Below are 17,859 nucleotides of genomic sequence, written 5' to 3'. Positions count from 1 at the left end.
CCGGTTCACACGACGTTTCGAATCTCCCTTCTTCCTCTCGTCTTTCAGAAGTTTCGCGAAGAAAGGCGTAGTCTTCTTATCATTTTTCTCGCGCTTTTGTTTATCCGTTGCACAAATGCACTCTGAAACGCAACTTTTTTCCTCCGTATCCTTCTATGTATCACGACAGACACTCGTACATCTCTGTAATTGTGGCGTTCACAGATGTGAATCAGTATTGCTAGTTTAGTGTAGAAGTAACAGAGCTCTGTGTCCATTCATTCCTCTTCTTTGATGACCCACATTCGCAGAAGTATTACACATCCTCTTTTGCATTCTTCCTTTTTCCTGTCGCGATCAGTCTTGCTATTAATTATCCTTGTCACATTTGTCATTAAGCATATCATTGTAAAATTATGTAAAATTCCGATTATGTAAAATTCGGAGAATTTCAGATTTCAAATAGGGAAAATTAAGATTCTCGAAAATTGAAAAAGTACCAAGAGAAATATAATTAGCAAGCAAGTTGCCCTGTCTAAAATTTCAAGAATTTTTTTAAGAATTCTAAAAATGGCGATTCCGAAAATTTGGTATTTTGAACTGCAAAAATCTAAATATTTTGAAGATCAATAAAGTATTATGAAATATAATTAGAAATAATATAAAATAGTACACAATTCCAAGCATTTCAATTTATTATTTCTTTATTTAAAAAAATTTTTTTTTCCTTTTATTTATGTTACAAGCAGGAATATTATAATAATAAATTATAATATCATAATAAATTATTATTTACATTACAGATTATAAATTTTTGCGTAAATCATAAATTTTTTCTTCGTTTCTTGGACACCTTTCGCGATAGATTAAATTCCTATTTTGATTCTTGCTGGCTTTTTTTCTCACGCGAACCAATCGGCGCGCAAGTCAAGGAGGAAATAGACTATCGTCTATTTCCTCCTTGACTTGCATGCCGATTGGTTCGCGTGACGACGGGCGTCCCGACGCTTTGCGTCGACGTTAGATTCCATTTACCCTTCCGCTCGCGGCGTCGTGGTGCTCCTTTTCGCGGCACGTCCGTCGCTCTCGTCTACGTGTAACTTGACAGCCATAAAGACGGGCCGCTTCACCGACATCTGGCCTGACGCGTGCACTTTGTAGTCTCCTACCTATGCGTAAAAGGAGTCTCACGTCATCGTCAGCCTTTGCCGACGCACGGGGATTGACAGGGCGAATCGTTGACATCCTTCTAGGAGTCCCCGCAAAAGATATACAGAGTGTTTCAAAACGTTGTGCTCTGCTTTTGCCCTCGACCCTGAATTCAAACTCGATTTTTTCTCTACATTAAAAAGAATAGTTTTACCAAGATATCTAAAAATTTAGTTAAATCTAAAAATAAATTTTGAATGTCAAAATAATTATATAGGACACTCAAAGTGGTTACTGGAATGTTAACATTTTTTGAAGTATTACTCATCAATGTTTTCTACGTAATTATTGTGATGGTTTAGCAAAATTATTTGTAGATCTGTATCTGCCTAAATTTTTAGATATTTTAACAAAATTCTTTCTGTGCATAAGAATTTTTGAAAAAGTTCTTAAAAGTATAAGAAAAAGATACGCCATTCTATAAAGATCAAAGTGCCTAGAAAAAATTAAGCTAATTATTTATGTCTTTATTTTTTAATCTTTTTGTTAAAAATTAATTAATTCCAATATCCATACAATTTAATTAATATGCAATGTTCAATTGATTTAAAAAATATAATTTTAATAAATGAATAGGAAAAAGAAAAACTTAAATGTTTTATAAATAAATCTCTGACTTCAAAAACCAATATAATTTTAGAAAATTAAGTTTTCATATCGATATCATTCAATTCACCTATTTTTTACAGAGTTAAAGAACCGGATGGTTGTTTTCGAGGATCGGTGAGGGCGGTTCTTTTGAAGTTTCCGATAAAATGGAATCAGACGCGTAGCGGAAGAAACGAAAGAAGGGATTCCTGCACACGGGACTCTCCCTAGAAATTTATAATTCGAACCGCCTGTCGGCAGCTAATTTCCTGTTCGGAGAGGCGTGTCTACGGCCATAATACTTTCTCGCGGTTAACCTGGAAGATTGAAGATCTCCGATGATTCGGTCGAGAAAAACGAAGAAGGCGCGGAGAAAAAAGTAGAGAAAGAGAGACAGAAAAGGAAAGCTGCATGGACTCGAGATGTTTCCCTCTCTTCTCTTCGCACTTTTTTCGGAAATGGTGGTCGAAGCACTTCATCGGTCACAAAGCAGCTGCAGGCTACTCTAAGCTGTACGAAGAAATGATAATGAAATTACGAACGTCGCCGCAGCCGTTAAGAAGAGCGGCACTTAGCAGTCCCTTTATTTATTACTTTCGAAGTGAGTTGCGTCTACATATTCCATCCTTTCTCTTCCCTATGCAATAATTAATGCATCGGCAATTTTAATTAACAAAATACTTTAGGTGCGATAATTAAGTGCATCTCAATTAGCTATCAATGCATAATTTTTCACCTTTTTACTATATTGTGTTTTACAACTCTTACAGCAATCTAATACTAGCCAATAATGAAAGACAGTAATTAATTACATATTTTAAGTTTTAAGAAAGCACAGTTGTTGTTCGGTACTTTTTAGTACTGAATAAGTAATTATATAGTCCAAATAAGTTAAATTAATTACTGTCTTTCGGTAATAAAATTGACTAATTAAATAATTGATCCGTATTAGATTTCTGTAAGAGAAGTTCTGTCAAAAATATAAAAATGATTCAAAATGACTTTATTTTGACCTCATAAAATGCTTGTTTTTGGTTACAAAATTTGTTTGTTAATGTTAAGAATAAGGTCATTTTGATTTTTTATTGACTTTTATGTGTTTCTTGGGTTATTATTCGAAGAATGGGATTTTTAAGGCGTCATAACGAAACTGGTACAAAAATATCGAAATTTTATACTGTTTAAAATTCTATATAAATACCCGGATACTCTTGCATAGAAGAATTAAAATAACTTATTGTTAGAAGAAAGGCGTAAATGAGTGTCTCGATGCGTGGTACAATTCTAATGATTCTGATATTGACAGCTTAATTAAGTTGTGATCTTTTAATTAAGCAAAAATGATACTCGCTGTTGATTAAATAGGTTTGACAGAATCGAATAGGTCAATTTATTCAACTATATCTACCGCGATACATGAATACACAACGCAGACATAAACGTTCTCCACGTGGAGAAAGTCGCTCTCTCTCTTCATTAACACATACTTTATCGGCAACGCTTAATGAATCGGGCGTTCATATATCAGCTCGCAACAACTCGCATGGTGTTTTTTCAAGAGGCTCGATTTATCTGCGTCGAAGTGCGACAAAAATGAGGAGGACATGAAAGAGAGAGACAAAACCGTTTCATGAGAGAACCATTTTCGGTATCCAAATAAGAAGGTGTCATCCACGATATTAGATGGCTCCCTTAAGCCTTTCGGCGGACCAATCACAAGTCAACACTGGCAATAACCCTTTTTTTCTGTCGATACATGTTTTTCTCTTCTCTCGAAAAATTAGGGGTGACTTTTTTCTGTACTTAAAATCTGCAACGAAGGGCTTTTAACGATCTTACGGCGGTCGTTCGACCCTTTTCTCGCGCATCCTGGTATAGAGCTCATCCCTTGTGAAAGTGAGGTCCTTATCTTCTTCTTTACCTCTGTTCTTCCTTGTCTCTCTTCGACGGAAACGATAGATATACGTAGTCGCACGGGGGCGGCCCTTCGGTTGTCCAAACGAACCGAGGAACCGTCGCCGCCGTCGTCATCGTTGCAGTTCTCGTACCGTACTTCCGGTAGAAGGCTGAGGCATACAATTTTTCAGAATATTCCAACGTGTCGTAAATTATCCGTCGTAAATTGTCCTGCACGAAGGGGACGAAGACTGATTTATTTTTATTTCGCGGTTGCGCGAAACGCAACTCAATCTAGTCGCGTGTTTTCCGAACTCGAGGATTTTATCTTATTAATTTTTTAGACGCGTCTCTAGATATTATATTTATTAAGAATAATTTTTTTACACATTACACATAATTGTTTTTATATTTTTACAATTTTCTATTATAAAAATAATTTAATGGAAAATCGACATTCTTTGACGCTTCTCAAATATTCCTCAAGTTTAACCCATCGGTGCAATCTGAGTTTTTTTGGCACGAGCGAAAATTCGCTCTCTTTCTCTGAAATAAAGGAAAACTTTGATAACAGAGATGTTGAAAAGTATTCCCGAATTTTGCAACATTTTTTGAAAATCTACAACAGTAAAAAAATTTGACAAAAATATGATTGCAGACGGAAGATTACGATGTTGAAGTATCAGACTTATACATAATTTATACGTAATTGTGTATAAATTTATAATTTGTATAAATTTGGTATTTTAACTTCTTAACCCTCCATCTGTAATCATATTTTTATAAATTGTAAATTCATATATAAATTTATACATAATTATGTAAACGGGGTATATACATTCTTATTTACTGTATATACATTCTTTTAATTACTGTATATATTCTTTTTATTTGTAGGTATATTTGTCTTAACGATTACGCGGCAAACGCGAATCCCGAACGGAGTTTATATTCGACAAATGGTTCCGGTCCATCGACCGCGCCAATTTCTCGCAGTTCTCGCTCGTGTCCTTTTTGTTCTCCCCAATGAAAACGTGTGTAAGCTTTCCTTGGCACCGCCGAGCGCATCGACGCTGTCGACGGGAATCGTCGAGCACGCCTATTAGTGGCCTTCGCGGTATCGTAAAGTAAATCCCACGGAAAAAGAAGTCGCGGGTGTTCTTTACGATCCCATTGGTTTCGTGGTCGCCGATGCGGCTCGCGGATAGCCATGGAATTTACAGCTTCCATGTTCCGATCTATTTTAACGACAGCGATGACTTTATCGCTTTATATCACACGATTGACGGGGATCATTATTTAAAAGACAAAATTATTTATCTTTTGAGTTTGCAAATGTTGGGTAAAATCTGAATATCTTCAGTTTTTTGAAACTTATTAATGCCCAACTTCTTCACCTCTAATAGATAACTTTAGCCAAGAGATATCTCCCAGAGTACAATGGAAGTATCTCCTGAATAAGGCTATCCGCAACTTATTTGGAAGTGAAGAAATTGGGCATAAGATCTTTTTCGTTTCTTTTAATGAGCTCTGTCAACTTCTAAAGTTCGTAAGAAGGGCGAGGCTATTCTGTCAATTCCTATACAGATCTTTAAAAAACATCCCAATGTCTTAAGGACATTCCCAAGACGTCCCTCGAATCAAATATACTGTATGTATTTCAACTTTCAACTGATATGAATTAATAAAATTCACGGCAGCAAACGATATCTCTTTGTAGTGACGTGCTTACAACTACATTACGTAACCATGACTACTTCTTGAGAGAGAGATCTAACATGATCTTTAAGTGCTCAATATGTGCAGTTCATAAAAATTATTAACGAAAAAGTCCCATTTTAATTTATCTATGCTGAAAAAAATGTCTGGATGAATTAATTAAAACTCTTAGATAGGTTAAAAATAGATAGGTTAAAAATAGATGAATTAGGATTTTCTGGTTGAATATAAAATTCTAGTTGTGATAACCGGAATTCTAATTAAATAATAAAATCTTCCGGTTTATTTTTATCGATATGACGTTGTGTTTTGCGCCTTTTTCTTTTGTGGTCCTTACACCACCACGACAAATCAAGGTAAATATATTTACGTAGCTTATTAGGCACTAAACTACTAAAATAATTATGCTTGCTTTGCAAGGAATGTAACACAATTGTATGTATTTTAATATTTAGATAATATCATAAGCAAGCGATGCCTTTAATTTTTGGACTGCATACATCGAGCTATTCATTGCGATCAATTTATTTATTAATTTACTGAATTTTAATTGTTTTATGTACATTGAAAATGACCCGATTGAGGTGGAAACAATTGTCTGTATTATATTAATTTTGTATTCTATATTTTTATCATTGCAATGTAATCTATATCATCTCTTAATGTATTATAATTTCTGATTATGTTCTTTATTTGTATTAAAAGAATTTTTATTGCACATGGCTCGTATCCCTGTTTTGATTGTTGATTTTTCCGGTTTATTCTCAATCAGACATTTTTATTAGTGTATAATTGATTCACATCCTTTATACATATTATTCATATGTGTCGTATGATATTTTGAAACTAAACGCTCTTAATTAAGATAATCCTTCGGCTTAAATTGAAATGACAGGAGCACGAGACCGCTAAGTGTACGGTTGAGAAATTTTCATTCACGGATTGTTCATTGGTCGTCGCTGCAGCCGATTGGGCGGACACAACGGTGGTTGCTCGACACTTTTTTTGGCAGGAAACGTAATATCCTGAGATGGATGCTGGGAGATACGCTTGATTATACGAGCTTTCTGTCGCGCCGGCGCCAGAGGGGCGAGGCGAGGGCGACTCTCTTTTCTCGAACGAATACAGCTAAAATCCACCGTGTGCCAAATTTCGAAGCCGAAAAGAGCGGCCGCAGATCCGACAGTCTTTCGTTACACATCCGTGGCCACGGCGCATTTAGCGAGGCTGCAACAAAGTCATGAGGGATATAAGAAGATGGAACTCAACGCATTTACTCGTGAAAACAGCTTGAAATTATATCTCTACCACAAGATAAATAAATGTCGAATTTATTAAAAAAAATACATCAAGAAACTAAAATAAAAATAATACAATAAAATTGACATAAAAATATTAAAAAATAAATTTTTTTATTTATATTCCGTTTTAAAATATTATACAGATATATGTATATAATTTTTTAAAAGAAATAAACATAAAAAATTTATATATTTTTTATTAGTCAACGCATTTACTCGTGAAAACAGCTTGAAATTATATCTCTACCACAAGATAAATAAATGTCGAATTTATTAAAAAAAATACATCAAGAAACTAAAATAAAAATAATACAATAAAATTGAAATAAAAATATTAAAAAATAAATTTTTTTATTTTTATTCCGTTTTAAAATATTATACAGATATATGTATATAATTTTTTAAAAGAAATAAACATAAAAAATTTATATATTGTCTATTAGTTCATATATATATATATATACATATATATATTAATAACATTAACATTAAAAATGCTAACACAGTAATATAATAATAATAATAATTTAAAAAATATTAAAGTAATTTAGATCTAATAACGGTGCGATGTTAAATGCATTTTTAAAATCCTTTTCTTAATAACATTGCTCAAAAACTTTAGAAACGTATTTAACATCGCAATGATAATTATATTTATTTTGCATAAATCCGTATGTCCGAAAGTAGAATACAAAACGTAACTCACATAGATCGCTGTACTTCGTGTTCCTATAAATTCTCGCAAATTATAATGGGCATGAGGCCACTTAGACCGACATACGACGACGGCCAACAGCTGTTTCGGTGTCGACGAGATGCGGCAGCCGGTAGCGCCTGTCCTCCTCGTGTGATCCTCCAGCTCTCTGTAACCCAGTCAGCGTCATGCACCAAATGTGCAAGTGCGGTGCGTCTCGTCGGTGACACCTGCTTACAGATGTTCTAGATACCGTAAAACGATGCCGTGGCTGCTTCCGAACGGTGCGATCAGCGCCGCATAATTCACGATCGTTCAGCACCTTTCCTAAATATGTAAATCTCTGTAGCTCCCTCGCCAACATATTACGTGAAAAGATGCATTCGTAAAATATATCATTTTCTAATAATTCAATCTGATAATGTTACGTCGAAATATTTCTGTTTTTATAAAGTAAATTTCTATTAATAAGAATATATTTCTATTAATAAAAATATATTTATATATATATATATCCCTATAATATATATTTAAAAAAATATTTTTTATAATATATTCCTTTAAAGATATTTTCTTTCTGTGATAAATTATATAATAAACGTATATAAATATATATTTACATATAATATGTATATATATATATGTTTACATATTTTTTTAAATATTATTTAATTTCTTTTTTTAATGTATTTTAATCACTTTTAAATATTTACTGAAACGTTTGTAGTTGTTTAGATTTTATAAAATGACGCAAATTTTTATATATTTTAAATAAATGAAAGAAAAGCTATCGTGAAAAACTATGGCTGAAGTTGTGGCTGAAGATGGCTTGTGCCTAAGGTGGAGTTAGACGACAAGTGCACCTGATAGGTAGACGCACCTGACAGGTAAATGCACCTATATATGGAAGAAAGGGAGGCGGTACCAAAGATGGCGGAATCATTATTCTCAAATGAATGAAATTTATCAAGTGAGTTCTGAGTGGTTCAGAAAGGTTTGTCGCCATACTTTCTATTATTTTGAGATCAGGTGTTTCCAAACATTTCCCTCCACTTTATTGATTAAAATTCTCACTTATAGTACGGGGGTATGGCATACCCAGAGTATTTGAAAATCGCACAATATTTGTAGAAACCGGAAAGTAAAGAGGCTCAATATACGAGAGGAAAAAAAGTTAAGTGTTAAACGTATATTTTTCCCAATTAGCGTCGTCAGTTTGTATGAGTAGTGATGAAAAAATTGTGAAGTTTACTTATCGAAATAATATACTATTTTAAATGTTTTGACACATTTTTTGAATTAAAATATACACCTTCAACTGTTCATTCTTTTAGTTATTTATATTTATCTCTATATTAAGTATAATTAATACTTAAAAAAAATAGAATTTTCGTGGTATTCGCTGTTTAAAAAAAAAATTACTTTTAATTATTGTTAAATATTTTTTGCAGTTCATAATTTTTAATTAACTTTACTTATTACGGAGCTTTTCCTTAAATCCTTTAAAACAGATTTTACATAGCTACATTTTATCGAAAATTAAGAACACAAATATCGAGGAGATACACTGTATCCCCGTGAGGTAATGACAAAAGTGAAAATACGTGCGGTGAAAATTAAAATCTGCCGGAGCATAACGCATAATGCATAAAACATAAGAGAATTGACCAATCAGTCTTTTATTTCACGGAAAGGAAAAAATTTCGATTGGTCAATTTTTTTATGCTTTATGCATTATGCGTTATACAAAGATTTATGCTTTGACTTTAAACAATCATTATCACTTTTCAATTTGCTCAACCCAAACAGAACAATAAGGCACGATAAAATGAATCGTTTCTGATTGAAAAATGACATTTTGTTCATTTTTCAATCAGTAACGACTCATTTTATCGTGACTTATTGTTCTACTTGGGCACTTTTCGTTGAGGGGTCCGCAAATTGTTTCTCGTACTTATTCTCGGTAGGGGAAAAAAAGGTTACATTAATACGTTCATCCGTTCATATGTAGTCAGAGGAGCATCCTGAAAAAGCAACGATGAATCTTTCGTCAAGAGGAGCTTTAGTGTGTCCCTGTTGTGGGCCTACAGGGTTCCAGTAGTAAAAAGGAAAAATAGAGGGCACGCTTTCTTGGTATGTAGAAAAGTGTCGCGTGTCCTGCTGGCAATCCTCCTCAGATTCCGGGAACTAGGATCATTTTGCCGCTGGACAATCTGACCTCCGACCTGCGAAGGTTCGAAAATCCGGCGGAGTGAGGTTGCTCAGAAAAAAAACGTACTCCGATACGTCATTACTATAAGCTTTGTCCCTGGACCGCCACTAGTACCTCTTCGAGGCGGAGCTTGTCCAGTCCCGAAGAACAGTTGGCGAATCTTTGCGATGGTATCCGCGCCGTGATTTATGAGCATCGAGATCGTGTTCGAAAGGACGACAACGACTGGCGAATCCGATTCTAGCTTTGTCTCGACACACAAGAGGCGATATATGTACGCGCTTGTATGGTACGACGTCATTTCCCTTGATACTTAATCACGATGGTTTTCACAACTGGTCGGACACGAGAGATGTCATTTCGTGAAACATCGTAAAATGTTTAGTTTTTATTTTAGTTTTTTTTCTCTGGAGCGTTCCGCTCAACAGCACAAAACTTGCTGCAAATTGCTGCAAGTTTTGTGCTGTTGAGGACATATCCACGATAGAATTTTGTGTACGAATTTTTCAATTTTATATACCAGATCATATACCAGAATTTGACTTAAGTTAATAAATAATTAAAGATTTTCTCGATTTTATAGTTCGTGCAGGATTGCAAATACGGCTTCTCGCATCATATAAATCGCGGGCGGGGAGTGGCGAACAGAGAGCAAAGGGCTGAACCGGGCTTTATAAAAAAGAGGGTCCGCCACACACAGAGCCGTAACATCTATTAAGAGCCGGCATCTTCGATCTGTTAGGGCACAAGGCGGACAAAAAAGGTCCCGCGGGATGCGCGCGATCCCGCCGCCATTTCTGCCGTCGCGTTCGTGTCCGCGATGGCGGGAAGCTTAGAACACTCGAATTAACGCATCTTCAGGGGGGTATAAGGTCTACGTCACTGGTCAGGGGGTTCCGTGGGCCGCAACGGTTATGATCGTCAACTGTTGATAAAAAAGGGGCCTCGTGGGCCTTTCAAACTCCCTCAGCTGGAGGTCCCATCCGCGTGAGTTTCTAAATTCCCTCCCCTTGTCCTGGTGAACATCCATTACAAATCGTTTTTTATACAGCCTTGGCTAAGTAAAGCATCTCCACAAATTGACGCAAAAATTCTATATATATATAATGAAAAATCAATTAAAAAGTTTTATTGAAAAATAATATTTATATTTATAACAATTTTAATATTTTCTTAGTCCTCCTTTAGCTTTTATTATCATTTTGATTTTTTATTTCGCCAAGAAAATACGATAAATTGAAGATGTTCTATACTTATGGCCAAGAAATGTAAATTTAGCCGACGTAACGTAAATTGACGCGATAAATGGCGACTGTAAGTCGCATAGAATTTTCCTGATTAATTCGAAAAACGTATTTATTATTTTATATAATTAAAATATTGATTCTCTGAAATACTCTGAATATTCCATATTGATGCATTTGTTATGTCAATAGTATAATATAATTTTTCACAATATCTATTGAGGTTGAATTTTTAGTTTCAATATTTTTTTAACATTTTTTCCTGAAGCGGCTTGAATATTTCCAAATTTCTATAATGATTTATGATATCACATTGGAAACACTAATGCGATTTAAAATAACCGTATTCACAAACAGAATGAAAGGAAAAACTAAAGTTTAAGCACTAAGTCGTACATGAAATGAAAATGAGATGCAAAAAAAAATGAAGTCAACCTCTCCGTTTCCATATAATAAAAATATTTGCAAATATTTGTGCGTTTAGGAAAATATGTTCTGAAATTTTAATATAAATGATTAAATAAACTATCAAGGTAATTAGTCTATTTGGCAAAAAGAAGTCTATATCATTTTCTCAAAGATTATAATTGTTAATTTTTCTTCTACATCAAAAAATCTACATCAGATAAATTTATAATGTTTTCCAGCAAGCTACACAATGTGACACGATGATCATGTCTTTGTTTAACAAACAACAAGGATGTAATGATTCACTGTATTTCACTGTATTATCTACTGTGTTTTTTGCTGGAAAGCATCCTTAATTTTGTCTTTATTTTGATGAATTTAACTGAGGTTCTCTTTCTATAAGTCTCGCTATGTCTTTCTTGCAATAAGAAATTCGCTATTAAGAATGGAAAGAAGAGATTAGAAAATTGGATGCAAATTTGATTCTGTACATTTAAACCGAATGATATTTTATAATCTTACAATTTTTTAATCATAGTGTTTAAGATATTAGTTAACTTTATATTGTTGTTGTTCGTAGAAAATCCACTCGATTCGTTATTCTTTGGTCAATCATTTCCACCGTGTTAATTACCTATGATTTAGAATTTCGGCAGGTTGAAAAACTCTATAATAGAAATCCTTCATAATCCTTGTAGAATAGGCTCTAATGAAATGCGTAATTTTCAATTCCCATGCACCTTCAGGAGACGTCTGGCGAACACATGTCAGTCCGGATTTTATTTGATGCGACAAAAACAAAGCGTACACCCTGCACACGTCGTGTGACATTGGCGGTGGGACGAGCGGAATCTGAACGTTGCTAATCTTCCAACGTGAAGTAAGAAGGCTTAAACTTTAGGATTAATCTTTTTAAGATTTTGAAAACAGAGGACTTTTTACGAATGAACCACTCGTATTGTTTACATGAAAAGATAAATTGACGCTGACATGTCTAATTAAAATTTTTTAATATAAAATTATAAGAATTAAATTGAATGAGTAAATGCACGCGAAAAATTTTTTTCAAGTATCGTACGCCGTAAAAGGAACTAATACAAAATAATGCAAATATATGATGTAATTTAATATATTATTACATCGGATCAAAATAGTCAGCTGTATCAAAACTTTTTCGCATAAGTTCTATGTGTGTAAATATTAATGTTAACATTAATTTTAAATAATATTTGAGTGAACGGAAATGCGGAAAGACCGACAGGATTCGTTTGATTCTCGAAGTTTACCTTTTTCCACCGGCTTCCTTCATCATCAGCGTCAACCATTTCTTGTCACCGTCATCATCGTTTTCGTACTCGGTTTCCTAAGAGAAAAGAGACCACCCTCGTCGTCCGCGACGTAAATATCGCTCCGATTATTCGGCGATATTCGGGGCGGCCGTATAATATCGCGCGATACTCCGAAGTCGTAAAATTCATCGAGCCCATGAAAAGACCGGAATAAGCTCTTTTGTAATAATACAATGATGCTGTAATTTTCGATGACGTATGTATATCGTCATTATTTGTCTTAATTACGCGATTATTTATCTTAATTACGCGTTTACTATTTGTAGTACAAATATTTAAATACATTGCAGCTTCGCCGCTCTTCGTGTGTTTGACTTAAATCTTAGCATTGAATACTTAACATGATATAATAATACTTATGTAATTAGAAAAAGAATTATAATAATTACATTTATCTTTTTACACTATTTACACTATTGCATATCTATTGCACTTGCACATTGTATACATAAACGCAATCTGTTTTAAATTAATATCTCACTCATGATAATTAATTTTAACAATTCATCTGACAATATACTAAAGATGTTGATTATACCTAACAATTAATTATCGCAACTGTTGTATTATATAGAGAAAAGAAAGAAATCAAGGAGCTCATTTGTCAAATATCATTATGTTTAATAATAATAAATTTTTTAGTGAGAGTTATTAATCAAAAGATATATACAAGGTGTCCCATGGGAATGTGTTGAAACTAATCAACTGTCATTTTCGAAGGTATTCAGTTATTGGAAAAACATAAATTGTGCTGAAAAGAGGAAAGTCTGCAATTTTTAATAAGTATAAATAAAATTTAACAAAATGTTTGTGTATCAATTAATTTTATTGATGAAAAATATGTTCATAATTTCAAGGAGTAATTTTTTCGGAAGGTGCACCATTTGAATTTGTACAAAACACAATTTTTTTACGCAAGCTCGTAAAAACTTTCTAACATATCGTGTTTAATATTGCTAATAACTTATTAAATAGCTGCTATTAAATCTGAAGCTGTTCTTCAATCTTACCTGTGATTTTACATATAATTTTAGCGCTTACTTGATTTTAACATAATTTTTTATCAATAAAATTAATTGATACACAAACATTTTGTTAAACTTTATTTATACTCATTAAAAATTGTAGACTTTCCTCTTTTCAACGCAATTTTTGTTTTTTCAGTAACTGGAATACCTTCGAAAATGACAGCTGATTAGTTTCAACACATTCCCATGGGACACCCTGTATTACCCTTATGGATTTTTTAAGATTTTATATAGTTTCAAAAATAAATTAGGAAACGGAAGAAATTATTAGAAGAATTTTGATAAATATGAGCTCTCTCTGGGGATTCATATCTCGTGTCATATAACAATCGTGATAACAACCGTTCTTATACTTTGCAAGGAAGTAAGATATCAGGAAAAAAGTTTATTGAAAGATGGTGATACATCGAATTATCAAAGTCAAATTTGAAATACTTGGTATCGTAGATAAACTGTCATTGCAACATAAAAATAATGGACAATGATAAGAAAACAGCCTTATTATCTATACTCTAAAATTTCCCTCTGGAGACTTTCTTTGTCTTGCTCTGTCTGTAGATAAAAAAGTTTCATTGATCTAGCGCAAGGAAAATGCAGCTAGTTATGAATTAGAAGCAAAGCTCTTTCCGATGCAAAACGAAAATCAAACGTACATAATATAATTTATTTTATTATAAATTATATAATTATTTAATTTTGGTAACAGAAATTAAACGTAATAATTAAAAAAGCAATAAATGACAAATATGTAAATAATAGAATAACATCTGCGATTTAAAGTAATATGTGACAATTATCTGTAATATTATTAATTTTTCAGTAAAAAAATTAATGAATTTTATTGATGTACTAACAACCTGAAAAAAATTTGTCACTTTCGAATACTGTAATGTGTCAATTCGCAAGACAAAAGAGTAAATTGATTATTTCTTGTAGGTTACTTAAAGCATGATAATCATAAACAGATGTACGGTATAATCAGATGTATACTGGCACAAAATAATAGACAAAATATGGACAAAAGATTTTTCGAACAAAAAGGACCGAAGAAAGAAATGTTCAACATGTGTTCTACCAGATGGAAAAATATTTACAAAAATTCCTAATTAAAACAGGTAGCATCTCATACCATATTAAAGAATTTTACGAAATTGTGAAGCTGCTTTTTCTGCTGAGAACGCAGCTCCATTGATAATTAATTTCTATCAAATTAAATTAATTATCAATGACTGCGTTCTTAGCAGAAAAAGCAGCTTTGCGATTCGCAAGATTCTTTAATTTAATCATTTATATGTTTAAATCCTGAGGAATTAAGGACAAAATTAATCATATTGAAGAATTTTACAACGAAGTTGTAAAGCTGCTTTTTTTTACTGAACGCAGCTATTAGATGTATTTTCTTGCAATAAGTAAGTAAATACGGAACTGTTAAACCTTTACCTCGAAAAAGATCTCAAAATATTTAATTCCTCCTCTTTCTTTCTTGTTTTACATATATTTTCATTTTCCACGAAAACACGAGAAAAAATTATTTTATGCGATTTTACGTTCTTTAGATAATAGCAGAATTAATAAAAACCATATGAGAGTATCACTTTTTCAAAAACTTTACCTACAAGCTTGAAGAAATACTTGCATTATAGCTTAAAGACAATATTGATCGCATCGTTTCTATACACTGAGAAAAAAAATGCTGTTGATTCAATTAAAATCTATATTACGGGCTGTCACTAATATAAGTAATTAATTCATATATATTTTTATTAACATAAAGGCTTTGATTATTGAAATAATAATTTATGTCTTTATGTCAATAAAAATATACATAAATTAATCACTTATGCTAGTGACAGCCCGTAATATAGACTTTAATTGAATCAACAGCATTTTTTTCTCAGTGTATATAAAGAATAACATGTAAAGAATATATGCAAAGATACAAATTAGAAAATGGAAGGCAGTTATACCTGTACTATTTGAGAAAGTCGTATTCTAATGATATCTGTTGCCATGTGGAGAATCCGCATGCTCTCACCTGTCGGCGCGATAACTGCAGCGGATTCCATTTCTTTTCGAATCGCCATCTTTGAACGGGAAATATTGCGATCCTTTCCATTTATGAAAATACCTTATTTTATCACGCGCAATTATTTTTTTAGCTTCTTCCTCTCTAAACCCTTTTGAAATAATTTCTATAATTATTAATATTAATATCATGAATTATTAATACAAACACGTTACCGACATACGCATATTTTCAAAATAACATAAAATGATACAAGTATGTCTTAATTATAAGCAGAGTTAGAAAATCGGTGTACGTGGCAAATTTTTCTTTACGAACCGTGCGGGTAGAAAAAACGGTCGAATAGATGATTTTAAATACATATGTTGAACATGTATCGAACATATGTACTTACAAAATAAAAGAATGTAACCTTTGGAGCAAGGTATTCCATTGTACTATATTTTATTATTATTAGACACGGTTTTTATAATTTACTTGGAATAATTTATGAGAACATTGTTAAAAGTTATATTCAAATTGTAAAATCAGTATTCTTTGGAGTGCCTTTATGCAGGAAAGGTTCAAAAGCTTCTTGCTGCTTTGAACGACAAACTGCAAGTGGTTTCTATTTATAAAATATAGACTTATTTTTCTTTATTATTGCTCCCTTCAATCTACCTCTACTTGCATTAAATTACGAACGAGAAGAATTTTATTTTCGCCCTTATTTATGCCTTGGTCTTCGATAACGAAATATTTCTCTGAAAAGTTTAGTAAATTATTAAGAACGAGGACTTGTCTCATTTTCGCTAAACGGCATTGCTATTAACACGTATGCTTCCGCAAATGTTCATTCACTAACGTCAATCATCACCTCCCCATTCGCAGGTGATAATTCCGCGCGGTAGTCGGCGCAAGGTGCTCCACGTGTTTGCGACTCTCGGCTGGTAAATCTAAATTTATGAGTCACGAATACGCGCAAGTGAACCACGTGTTCCCACATATGTGAGACGTATGACACGAGTTACATGGAACCATTTGGTCGAAAGAGGTGAAACTCTCAAGGCCGAATCGTGGATCTTCGGTGGATGACCGAGGGATCTTCCGATGGGATCATACCAGTTGATAAAGCATATCCCCTCCCTATATGGATAGTACCACTTTAAAGAGCCATTACTGCTTTTATACCGATAGAACATTCGCCGTGGTATCTTATTGTTTTTCATAGACCAGTGTACACACACACACACACACACACACACACACTGAAAAAAAAGATTGACTGTTGCAGCAAATTAGATGGTAAAATATGGCATAGCATTTTTAATTGGTTGCAGCAGTTAATTTTTGGTTGTGTTAGTCTATCGGAATCCTATACTGACATTGCAGATAGGCTAACGCAACCAAAAATTGATTGCTGCAGCCAATTAAAAATGCTATACCATATTTTACCATCTAATTTGCTGTAGCAGCCAATCTTTTTTTCAGTGCAGTTTGGAACTTAAAGTGAGATAGTTATATTTGATATATATTGATTGATGAAAGCAAGAATTTATAGAGAGTTCTAGTGCAGTTTAGTGCAAGAAGAAAAAACAGACCTTTTGTTTTTAAATGTTCCAGTACAGAAGAAAGCGCCGACAGGGACGTTTGAACCTGCAACAGTGCACGACGCCGGGAATATACACAGGCGCGCCGCTAAGTTAAAGTTGCGCGCTTAAAGTTGTGCGCCGGCACGCGCAATTAAGACCACGTTAATATCGTCAAACGGTGCGTGCCCGGGCGCACGTGCGCGCGAAACGCGGCCGCGAAGAAGATCGAAGGTCAGGGGATTTCCCTGCACATTCAAGCAGAACAGGTCGCGATAACGTCAAAAGAATCTTAAATGAATCGTGAAGTTTATAATAAAAATAATCGTGCTGGGACCATTTTGATGCGATTGTCATGATGATTTTTTATTCTGCTTATATCCATTTCTATCAATGTAGATTAACTTTAATCTCGACTTTCTTTATTCTTTTCTAATCGTTAGACCTAAAAAAAAAAGGTAAATTAAGCCACGATTAAAGTTAATATGCATTGGTAGAAACGGAGTTTCTATCAATTCTTCAGGGTGGTTCGACGAGCAATCAAGTGCATCAAGAGACCATCGAAGATGATAAAAATTGTGTTAAAAACGACAAGATACTGGATGCTGAGTAATTAGAGAAATTTAAAAGGTATATCA

Source organism: Mycetomoellerius zeteki, unplaced genomic scaffold (genome assembly GCF_001594055.1).
Source record: "Mycetomoellerius zeteki isolate Tzet28-1 unplaced genomic scaffold, Tzet1.0 scaffold220, whole genome shotgun sequence".
In the NCBI taxonomy this organism is placed as follows: domain Eukaryota; kingdom Metazoa; phylum Arthropoda; class Insecta; order Hymenoptera; family Formicidae; genus Mycetomoellerius; species Mycetomoellerius zeteki.
Note: the sequence above shows the minus strand (reverse complement) of the source record.